Genomic DNA, 10,746 nt, shown 5'->3' on the forward strand with positions numbered 1-10,746 from the left:
TGGCCACTCTGCAGTGGAAAGTCAGAGGCCACTGCCAGGAGCAGCCCTACAGCCATCGCTCACTTGCACTTTGGTCCTGCTGGGATCCACCAACATTTGTTCATCCCCAGCAGAGCAGCTGATTAGATGAGAGCTGCTGGGGTGTCTCTTCACAGTTATCTCCAGGGTAATCTGTTGTCTAATAGCTCTCCAGGGAGGTCCTTTTTACAGGCTTTTCTATTACTGATGATGAAGTGATACTCAACATGTTGTGAAAACAAATCTAATTCTTATGTCTCAGAAGCAAATAACTTGATGACTTATTTCTATATAAACATATGCCTTGGGGCTGTATATTGCTGGGTTTATTTTATGGGGTAAACATCAGCTGAGGCCTGTATTGCTTTATCACCTGCTGCTTAATAGATGGAGGTGAAGCATCAGGTTTCCATTAACCAAAAGTCTGCTCCTTTTCCTAAGCTGAGATTCCTCTTTTTTCTTTTTTCCATGGGCCCTGCACTGTTGGCAGTAGCTCACCCATGTGCTGGTCTCCTCCTCCTCCTCCGTTAACAAGCACATGGCTGATGAGGGGCTGCAGGCTCTGGAGATGACACTGCAGGTATCAGTGACATTTCACCAGAGATGGCTTTGCTGCAAAGGCAATCGATTTAATGATTTTGTTACTAGAGTGCTGCTGCAACCACTTCCCCAGGATGAGATCTCATCACTCCCAAAGTGGGTGAGAAGACAGTCGACAACCTAAAAATACCGGGAGTTTAGGAACAACAGGAAGGCACGGCAGCAGCAGAACTAGCTGGGGAGAAAGCTGCTGCAGGGACTTTCTCTCCTCCTCTTGGCTGCAGTGGGATCGATGGATGCTCGGGGCTCGTGGCTGCCCCCGCAGGGAGACGCGGCTGGATCCTCCAGAAAGGCGCCTGGGCTCGCTCAAGGAGAGCTGGGGTAAGGTCATGTGCTCTTTACACCTAAACCCGCCCAGAACCCACACGCAGGTGGGGGATCTGCAGAAGGTGAGGAGCTCTTAGTGCTGTTTCAGCCTGTGTATTCACATGCCCTCTGAGCAGAGAGAGATTCAACTTTCTCAGATTTCTCCTGAGAGAAGCTGTGAGAGAAGCAGAGAAAAGAATGATCAATTCTTATCTCATTTGCTGCTCCTGTGTTTGTGCCCATGTGGAATGTGTTATGGAGATTGTTTACCCGAGGTGATTGCTTGAGGGTTGTTTGGATTCATTGACCAATTGGATCCACGTGTGTGTGTGTGTGTGTTGGGACTCTCGGGCAGAGAGTCAGGGGTTTGCTAGTTAGTTAGTTAGTTAGTGATAGTTCTTGTTAGTGTAATATAGTTCTAGTATAATATAGTATAATAAAGTAATTAATTAGCCTTCTGATATCATTCTTCCTGCCTGTTGGGCATCATAACACTGAAATCTGCCCCTCGTATCTCCACCTGCTCCCCCAGACAGCGTCAGTGCCAGCATGGATTTACTGCTCAGCACCTCTCACCTCTCTCTCAGAGACCAGGAGAAATGACCTCCTCCCTTCAGTGGAGCTGCTGCAGGTGAGGAAACCACTGTCTTGCACCTCAAGGTGCCTCTGGGGTCTCATTGCCTGTGGGGCTGGCACAGCCCCTGCGCTGTGGTACCCAGCCAGGGCACAGGGACCCTGCTGGGGGCAGAGCTGTCCCTGTGCTTTGGTTAGCAAGCATCTCAGTGGCAATGCTGGCAGCATTGAAAAATACTGTGCAAGGAAGGAACAATATTGAGATCTGTGACCTGTGACCTCAGTGAGAAAACTAACATATTTTAAAATGTTGCTATAAATCTCAGTCCTCTGTTCCTCCACAAACAAAGTCACATGGAGAGATCAGGAGAGTGATCAGGCACTTGACAGATGCAAAACATACTGAGTCATGGAGAACAGGGGCAAAGAGAAACTGTGCAACACCAGACGGCACTGGCTAATTTGAAAATAAAAATGTAATTGGGAGTTAACCATTGGTCTTTCCTAGATCACAAATCAAAAGACCATTTCAAAATCCCTGGGTGGAAGACAAAGCCCAGGATGGAGGAGCTGCAGGCCAGAGACCTGGTTTTATCCAGGCCAGTAGAGATCAGGACACATGAAAATGTTCAGGACTTTGCCAATAGCCTTTTTGATTGCTGGTGGGGAAGTAGAAAACCCGTAATTAGACAAAATGTGGCTTGGAGCTGGTGTAACAAAGAAACTGGGCCTCAACAGTGCAGTCATTTGAGAATCCAGTGAAGTGGGTCTGATGTGGGAGGTGCCCTGGGAAGGCTATTCAGCCTTCTGGTTTGGCAGGCTTAGAGAGGAAATATGTAGATTTTAAGCTCCTACTCACAGAGACCTTCTCTGCTGAAAGCATCGTGATGCTTCTTCGTTTAGACTTCAATGGCATTTTTCAGATTGACTTTTAAGGCTAACAGAAGGGGAAATGGGCTCTTGTTCCTTCAGGAGATGACAGTGTATTTTTAAAACAAATTATGCATGAGGGCTAATTAACTTGGCATTTACAGCTTAGCGTTCTCCTGGTTAAATCTGCTCCAACTGAGACCACGTTTTGTTGCAAGAAAACTTGTGTCTGGCATTTCCTTCCTTCCTTCCTCCTGCTGCTTTGTATGCTGTGACATTAAGGTCATGAGGCACCTTCCAATGCCCTATTCAGTGACTTCCAGTGAAGACTGAGTGAAGATTTCAGGTTTAGCTGTGAGGGCTAAGACATGTCTCAGTGGGAACATCTCTCTTGTGGTCCTGGTCAATGCTCTAACAGCAAGAAAGTGCCCACTGAGTTCAGTTGTACCTATCCAGAGAGCATCTGAGCACAGTGGCAGCTGCAGAAAAGCTGCTTGGAGAAAGCTCGAGCACAATGAATCCCTGCAGTCTGTACAAAGGGAGTTAATAGGATGCTCTCATTCACAAATTGTATTAGAAGGCACTGATGACAATGAGCTCACATGAGCTGCTCACCCTGCACTTCCGCTCTCTGCCATCCCAAATCAAGTTAAGGTGGTCTAGATGTACCTCTTATTGCTTCAGGGGGAAAATATGTCCTGTTTGCTCCTGGGAGTCACAGGTAGCCAATGCAGCAGGTCCCTGGCACTGTGAACTGCCACGTTTTCAGGGAGGTCAGTGGGTCAATCCCAAGGCCCAGCTTCAGGGAGAAGCTCCCAGGGCTCTGCAGGACAGGATGAAGGGATAACATGCACCAGCCCTAAGACTGGTTTGTGGGAGGGCTGCATGTCTACATCACTATGTGCTCATGTGAAAACACAAACCTTGAGTTTCTCTCACTCTTTTAGATTCTTTTCTCTTGATTTTTTTAAGCCTGAACTGATAAATCTTTGCCCTGCAAGGTGAGTTATTTATGTTCCCTATAATTCCCACAATATGAAACTATAAACATAAGTGGTGGTGGTGGGTAAACAACCAGATTCAAAGGACACAAACCCAAGTCCCAAACAAAACCCTCAGTTGTTGTAAAGCTCAGAAGCTCTAACCAGTTTAATTGTATTTCACAATACAGTTTGTATTGTTAAACACAATACAAATGGAATGGACCCAGTGTCCAGCTTTTGAGGCTGATGAGTTAAAATTAGGGCACCTTGGACAATGAAAAAGAGAGGCAGGATGGCAAAAGGGAGGACGCGAGGTTTTGGCAGAATTAACTGTGTGCTAAAATAATCCTTAGGGGACTGGTATTAGTGACCAGCTCTCCTGACACCTCCTTTGCATGGAATATGCTGCTCAGCCATCACAGCTGCATTTAGGTGTAGAAGCAGCCTGCCAGGGAGCATTGCTCAGAATGGAGGCAAGTCTCCAGGTAAGTCCCACTCTATGGGAGGAAAAGCAAGGCTGTGTATTTGGTAGAATCACCTGCATGCACTTATTGACCTCCCCAGAGATTCTGGCTGCTCTCCAGCACTAAGCCACAGGCTGGCACAAATGGCTTGCAAAGAAAGGCACCCAACTCTGTCTGAATAAGGCCCCAAATTTTCATCTTTTAATTGATGCTGCAAATCTCTTTTCTGCCCTTGAACTGAGAGAAGTGGGTGCTCTTGTCAGGCAGAGAACAACCAGAAGCACATCTCAGAAGCACATGATGTACTGAACTCTCTGGAGACTGCTAATGATGTTTGATTAATTTTCATTATCAGTGTGAGCAAGCTTTGAGCTCTCTCTGCATCTGTCTTATTTAGAGTTGTCTTTTCTTTCTTAGTTTAATAGCAGCTTCTACAGACAGTGATCTAATTGTTCCTCAGCACCTGCTTGAAGCCATCCAAGTTAAGGATGGACATTGTGTAATTTGCAGTACACGTGATTTGGTCTTTAAGGCTCAGATCAAATAAAATTGAATAGCAAATGAGGCAGTAATTGAATTAAGTGGAAGGTCCTGTGCAGGCTGATGCTGGGGTCACAGAAATGCTTGGGCTGGACAACACTGGCAATGGAACAAATCAAAATACGTGTCTTGTGGCCACTCAGCAGCAGGATGAACAGCCTTCCAGTGGATATCCTGAACTCAATAACCCACAGAATGCTTTCTGTCTACCAGGTAACTGGCTTTTGCAGTGGATTTTATTCTGAGTCTTTGCTGTGTTGCAAAACCCTTCAGCCAGGGCCCAGTGAGTTCAGGTGCTGCTGTTAAGTGCCCAGGATGAGCTGTTTGCTGTCATCTGTTACAGGATGCCTGTTACCATCCTCAGGTGCAGTGCAGGGAGCCCCTGTGACTCACACCCCACAAAACCTGTCCTGGGTACAGCCATGGCCATGCCAGGACAGAGAACATCACAGTCACAGAGCTGTTCATGTGGCAGAAAGGGGATAGATAACCTTATCAGCACTTAGCTGCAAGCTCCTCTCGGTTGGGCAGTCCTGGAGGAATCCTTTTGTGGGTCCTTTGGTGAGTCCTAGTAAGGATCTCAGCCATTTTTTGGTTATCAAGCCTAATTTTGATTCCCTCCTATCCAGATGACAACATGCACTGTTGAGGCAAATACTGAACAACTGGGAGTGCTACAGCCAAAGGCACAGACTGAGCTCTCAGTCTACATGTGAAAACCTTAGAACCTGTGTAGGAAAAAAAAAAAAAAAAATTAAATCATCCTCTACCTCACTATAGCATTACACTGGACTGGAAGGCAGGAAAACTTATCCTAATTTCCTCCACCCAGCTTCAATGCCCTGAACTCATCTTTATGCTCCATATTTCTCATCTGCTCCTGCTCATTGGCTTGATCAGTCTCAAGGCTTTGCTCATGGAATGCTAGGAGGCACACAGCTTTTGGAGGACTGGCAGGACAAGGCTTACCCCCAAGAAAAGCAGATTGTTTTATCCAGAACATTAATCCAAACAACTATTTGCCATCTACTACATGAAATTGGGAATTATTTGAAGTACTGTTAGATATTAATTCACTTCAGCACACAAGGAGAAGCAGCACTAATGAAGAAAAGAATATTGTCCTGGAGCCAACCCACACGTCATTCCTGATCACATTTCTGAGGAGCAGGGTGCAGCAGGAATGGCAAACCAAACCCAGCCTTTCTGCCCGTGTCTGGGTGCTGGGGAGCTTAAAACCTCTGCTCTGACCATCGCAACACCATTTGCTATTTCAAACAGATCTCTCCTCCTCGGGAAAAGCTTTTGGCAATGGAGGGAAGAGGCGTTGTCTGGGTTGGAAGCCGGAGCCCGGGCACGCCGTCGGGCGCGATGAGGCAGTCGGGGAAGCTGGCAGGAGCTGCTTTGCAGGGAGTTGTCATGGGAACGGAGCAAGTAGGGCAGGAGCTGCTCCGCATCCTCCTCCGAGCGCGGCGGCACAAAATCGATGCTGATTGCAGAGCCAGCTCTCCGGCTGTCTCCAGCAGAGACTGAACCTGAATGAAATCTCTGGCAAAGGGCAGAATCTCCCTTTGTGGGAAAGGGGTGTCACTCCTGGTTTGAGTGGAAGACTTTGGCGCTCATTTTAGCTGCCGGTGAATCTGGCATCCATAATGGTCAGTGGCAGCAGACAAAGAGTTGATCTTGGTCAATGAGTGCATCACCATGGTGGGCAAGCTCAGAATATAAAATATTGCAATAGTGTCAGTATTTGTGGTCATCTGAAGTATCAGACTCACCCTGCACAATGCTGACTTTGAATGCACCTTACTTTCTCTGTGCAGGTCTGTGCATGTGGAATTGTTGGAATTTTCTTTATGATAAATAATTTGTGTGATACTGTGGTTGCTAGGGACAAACAATGGTAGTGAATGGTTTCCTGGATAAAGAAGAATACAGAGATTCCTGCTCTTTCAGTTATTAGGAATATGTATCTAAAAGGAGAAGAATACTGTTAATGTGGCACCACAGAGACCAGTGGAAGTAGAAATAAATGCAATGGGTAAGAAAAGATCTGACAAAGGTTGAAAATGCTAACAGAAAAAAAGAGCAAAATGCAATTTGTTGCCTCCAAGCTGTCATTTTGCTTTGCCCAGGACTGCTGGCAAAGAAAAGATCCCCTTATTAAGAAGGCATCTGCAGAGTGACTGCATTGCTGCCACTGACCCAGGCCAGCAAGGTGCTGAGTGAACACTCCTCATTTCCTATCCACAGTGAAGTGTGAATGAGGGGCCCACAGCCATCCAGGGCTTGCTTGATTCATGCTTTGGAAAAGTGACCAAAATAGCAGGCAGGGAGGAAAATGGAGCCAAAGCATGGAGGGGTTCCCAGTTTGCTTGTTGAGGTCATTGAAAGCCCCCTCTGCTTAGCAACAAGTTTGAGGCAAGTAATGATGAACTTAGCCACAGAAATGCATAATCTTTACCTTGCCTTTAACCTCTCTCCCTGGCTCTGGTGTTTCCATGCAGGCTGCAGCAAAGGCTGGAATGAAATGGCTGGCACTGGTAGAGCACATTCTGGATTCATAGTGACTTTATTCTAGTGCTGATCCCTTCGAACATAACACAGGAAGCGTGAATGTATTAGAGCAATCCTTGTGCATTACTCTGTATGAGGAAGGAACTGTGGCTCCTTTTTGGGCACGTTTGCCTCTGTGCCTCCAGCAAAAGCTCTCTGGGGTAGAACAAGGAGCAGCAAAGTGTGTGAAGCAGCACTGACCTTGTCTCCCCCATGAGCAATTCATGCAGGGCATCTGAGGTCTTGCTGGGTCAGGGCTGGCAGAGACTATTTATAAGTTTTGCATTAAACAAACAAATGCAGAAGCTGTTCTTTGTGCTGCAAGGGATGAAGCCAGAGCTGTGGACTTGGAGACCGTGGTTAAAGAGCTGAAGCCCCTGTCTCAGCCACAAGCTGCTGCTCCTTGTATTTGCAGCATTGTCCTTTGGTGAAGGAAGGGGCATGCAGCAGGAATTGCACTGATAAGAGCATGACATATGTCACTAATTGAAACCATACACAGAATAGGGCATTCTCCCCATGTATGTGATGTGGGGACCCAGCTGCTGCAGTGTGTGAGAGCCCTGACTGACCTTGCATTAGCAGAGAAGGACCTTGAACTCTCACAGCCTGCAGAAAAGCCAGGAGTGGATTCACTGAGACAGAAAGATAAAATAAATGCACAGCTCTTTCAGCACTTCCCTCCATTTGCTTCATATCATAAATATCAATACAAATATAGAAATACAGAGGTAAACAGTTTGCCCAGCCTGCCCTTTTCATATGCATGCATTTCTGCTGTGAAAGGCTTTATGTAACTCCTGACAGTAGATTGCAAAATAATGCCTCGGTTATGGAAGGAAGCCACGAGCCATTACATTGCATTACTGTAATGTAATGGGTCCCTGAGATGAGCCAGATTTGGAGAGCTTGCTTTAATTGTAAACCTTGTACCCCATCCAGCCCACTGGCATTGATTTCTCTTTGTTTTCTCCAGAGATCAAAGACCACGAGGCCAGAATAGCAGCTAGACTGGAACTGAGACACTGGAGTTTTGGCCCCAAACAGAAACTCATGAGTCAAAACTGTGCTGTTTATTTGAAAGGATGCAATGCCAGTGACAGAACTTCTTCAGATGGATGCTGATGACCAATCTGCTGAAAGGTGAATTTCTCATTAGCCTAGAGAAATGACATTGTAATTAATCTCTTCCTATGTTTCTTTGCTATGTGAAGGCTGCTGTGACAAGTGCTGCCATCATTTAATTTTTTTAACTGAACGTAGGGAATAGACAGAAAAAGAATCTGTATTTACTTTGTTTTTCTCCTGTGCAAATGTCACACCACTTTCATGTTGGCAATTAGTGCAGAAGTGCTGATCCAATCACTTATTTACATAATCCCCTCAGATTTTTCTTTTATATCATTGTTGATAATGAAAAGATTTTCTCAGCTGGGAAAACAAAGGGAAGCAGGCAAGTTCTGAATGTGAATAGCCTGAAGTGACATAAAAAGATGGTAATTTGCATTAGTAAAAATAATCAGAATGTGGGTGACTGAAATGATGGCAAATAGCATCTATCCCTACCTGCCTTGAGGAGCATCCACCCCGTGACAGTTCAGCTACAGCGTGTGGAGCAGCCCTACACCAATTGTTTGACACAGCACAGCAGAGTCCAGTGTAATTACCACAGAGCATGAAGGAACTTTGCAGAGAACACTTTCAAAATACTCATATTCACATGTTAATCATGTGCAGCACAGTAAGGAGGAGCTGAGGTACAGCTTAGGGCACTGTTGGCTACAGAGACTGTGTGGCTCTTGCAGCAGGGAAGGAAATGCAGGAGCCCACTCTGCACATACAGTGCCTTGAAATATAGAGCTTTGATAAGCTATTTTTGTGAGATGACTGAGCAGGAAAGATGTGGCCCTGGAGCAGCTGTCCTGCCTAGAGATGCACAGCCTGTGCTGTGTCTTTGTTGCACAGCCTCAGTTCTTGTTCCCAAAAGCCTGGCTCAGGCTGTGCCCAGCAGCTCGGGGGGATGCACCCCCTCCATGGCTGGGGGGACCAGGGCTGCCCCCTCCCCAGAGCCTTAGAGGCTGAGCCCTTAAATAACCAAAACCACCTCCAGCAGCTCTGGGGGGCACTTGGTGTGTGAGTATTGCTGATGGAGACAAACATGAGAGCAAGTACAAAACTGTCAAACCCGTCACTTGACACCGCACACTGACAGCAAAGTGCAAGGTTCAGCTTAGAGAGGCCAGTGTAGGGCTACAACCCTCAAACAAATCTTGTTATTAAAGCAAAGGGTATGTGTTATTTTTAAAAAGCAAACTGGATGAGAGAGCTCATCTCCATTAACTTGAAGAGGATTGGTCCAGTAAGGAGAGAGTTAGCAGTGCAGGGAGCAGCCTGCTGCCACTGAAGCTCACACTCTGATAATCCAGTGAGAGCTCTCTTGAAGATGAAACACATCTTCAGCCCTCCTGGAAGATTAGCAAGCTGAAAAGCAATTATAGTCATAGCAATAATTTAATAATTTCCTTAAAATCAAATTTATATACATTTTTTGGCTGTCTTTCCCCTTTTTTAAAACTGTATTTTAATAGTATTGCTTCTGATACTGGTGTGATGACAAATGCATTAAAAAAATTAATTGAAACAAATCTGAAAAAAATCTAAATGTTAAGACAGAAACTCCTATGTGTTCTTTTCTTAATAATTCTTTCAGGAGCTTTGTTTACCTAGTCACTTATTATTGTTTTCTAGGGGAAGAATGGACTCATTTCTGGAAGAAATAACCTTTACCTCCTGCAGCACCAAGAACCTGTGGCTCAAAATATCCTGTTTTGATTTTTTTGGTGTTTCTGGCTTTGAGGAAGCTCCAAGACTGGGCTTGAAGTTCCCAAAAGCTGTTCCAGCCACCTAAATAAAAGCACATTTATTACCTGTGTATCAGAACTCTCTGAATGGGGAAAAAAAAGTTAGTTTGTCAGGCTGTGTTTTCCTACACCAAACTCTTCCAAAGGCAGTGATGCCTCTGAAACTGCGTATTGTTTACTTCAGCTCAAAATGTGATCTGTGTTTTTCTAAAGATTCAGCATGTTTTTCAACTCAGCAGTCAATCTGCCCATTGTAGACTATGGCTGTGGGTGGTGGGGAAGACACAGAGCCACCTTCACACTTCAAAACACTTCCATTGCAGATCCAGGCATTAAACAGACAAATTGTTTGGCTCAGGCTGAAACCTGATGTACGCTCATTAAAGTCTGCTGGCAATTTTCCCCGAGTTTTAAAGAAAGGTGTTTTGTGTTTCCATAGTAACTCCAGCTCCTCTCCTGAGCTGTCTGATGCACTGCTGGTATTACACAACCTATTGTGTGAGAAGGGAGTGAAGAGCACTGTGGAAAAGTCTACTGAATTTAAGGATTATGAAATTACAGCCACTGAGTAGGGGCTGGGGAGGGAGAGGGCAAACACAGCAGCTTTTGGCCATGTACAGTTTTGCTCCTTGGGAGTTTAGATAGAGAACCATGCAATTGTAGAATGGTTTTGGTTGGAAGGGACCTTAAAGATCCTCCTAGTTCCAATTCCCCTGCCATGGGAAGGGACAACTTCCACCAGAGCAGGCTGCTCAGAGCTCCATCCAACCTGGCCTTGAACACTGCCAAGGATGGGGCATCCACAAATTCTCTGAACAACATGTGCCAGCCTCTCAACACCTTCACAGTAAAGAATTTCTTCCTAATATCTCATCTAAACCTACTCTCAGTCTGAAGCCATTCCTTTGTCCTGCAAAGAGTCCCTCTCCACTGGTTATGTAGGCTCCCTTCTCCTACAGAATGAATGAATGGCTA

At 45.6% G+C, this 10,746-nt stretch overlaps 1 long non-coding RNA gene across 1 annotated transcript; it reads left to right on the forward strand.

Annotated features, from left to right (window-relative positions):
• Window positions 1-742: 742 nt before the first annotated feature.
• On the forward strand, window positions 743-9,842 carry LOC136558424 (uncharacterized). Its single transcript, XR_010783882.1, has 4 exons — window positions 743-939; window positions 1,457-1,555; window positions 7,887-8,053; window positions 9,659-9,842. It is a non-coding gene; the product is annotated as an uncharacterized lncRNA (long non-coding RNA).
• Window positions 9,843-10,746: the final 904 nt, after the last annotated feature.

Source organism: Molothrus aeneus, chromosome 6 (assembly GCF_037042795.1).
Source record: "Molothrus aeneus isolate 106 chromosome 6, BPBGC_Maene_1.0, whole genome shotgun sequence".
In the NCBI taxonomy this organism is placed as follows: Eukaryota; Metazoa; Chordata; class Aves; order Passeriformes; family Icteridae; genus Molothrus; species Molothrus aeneus.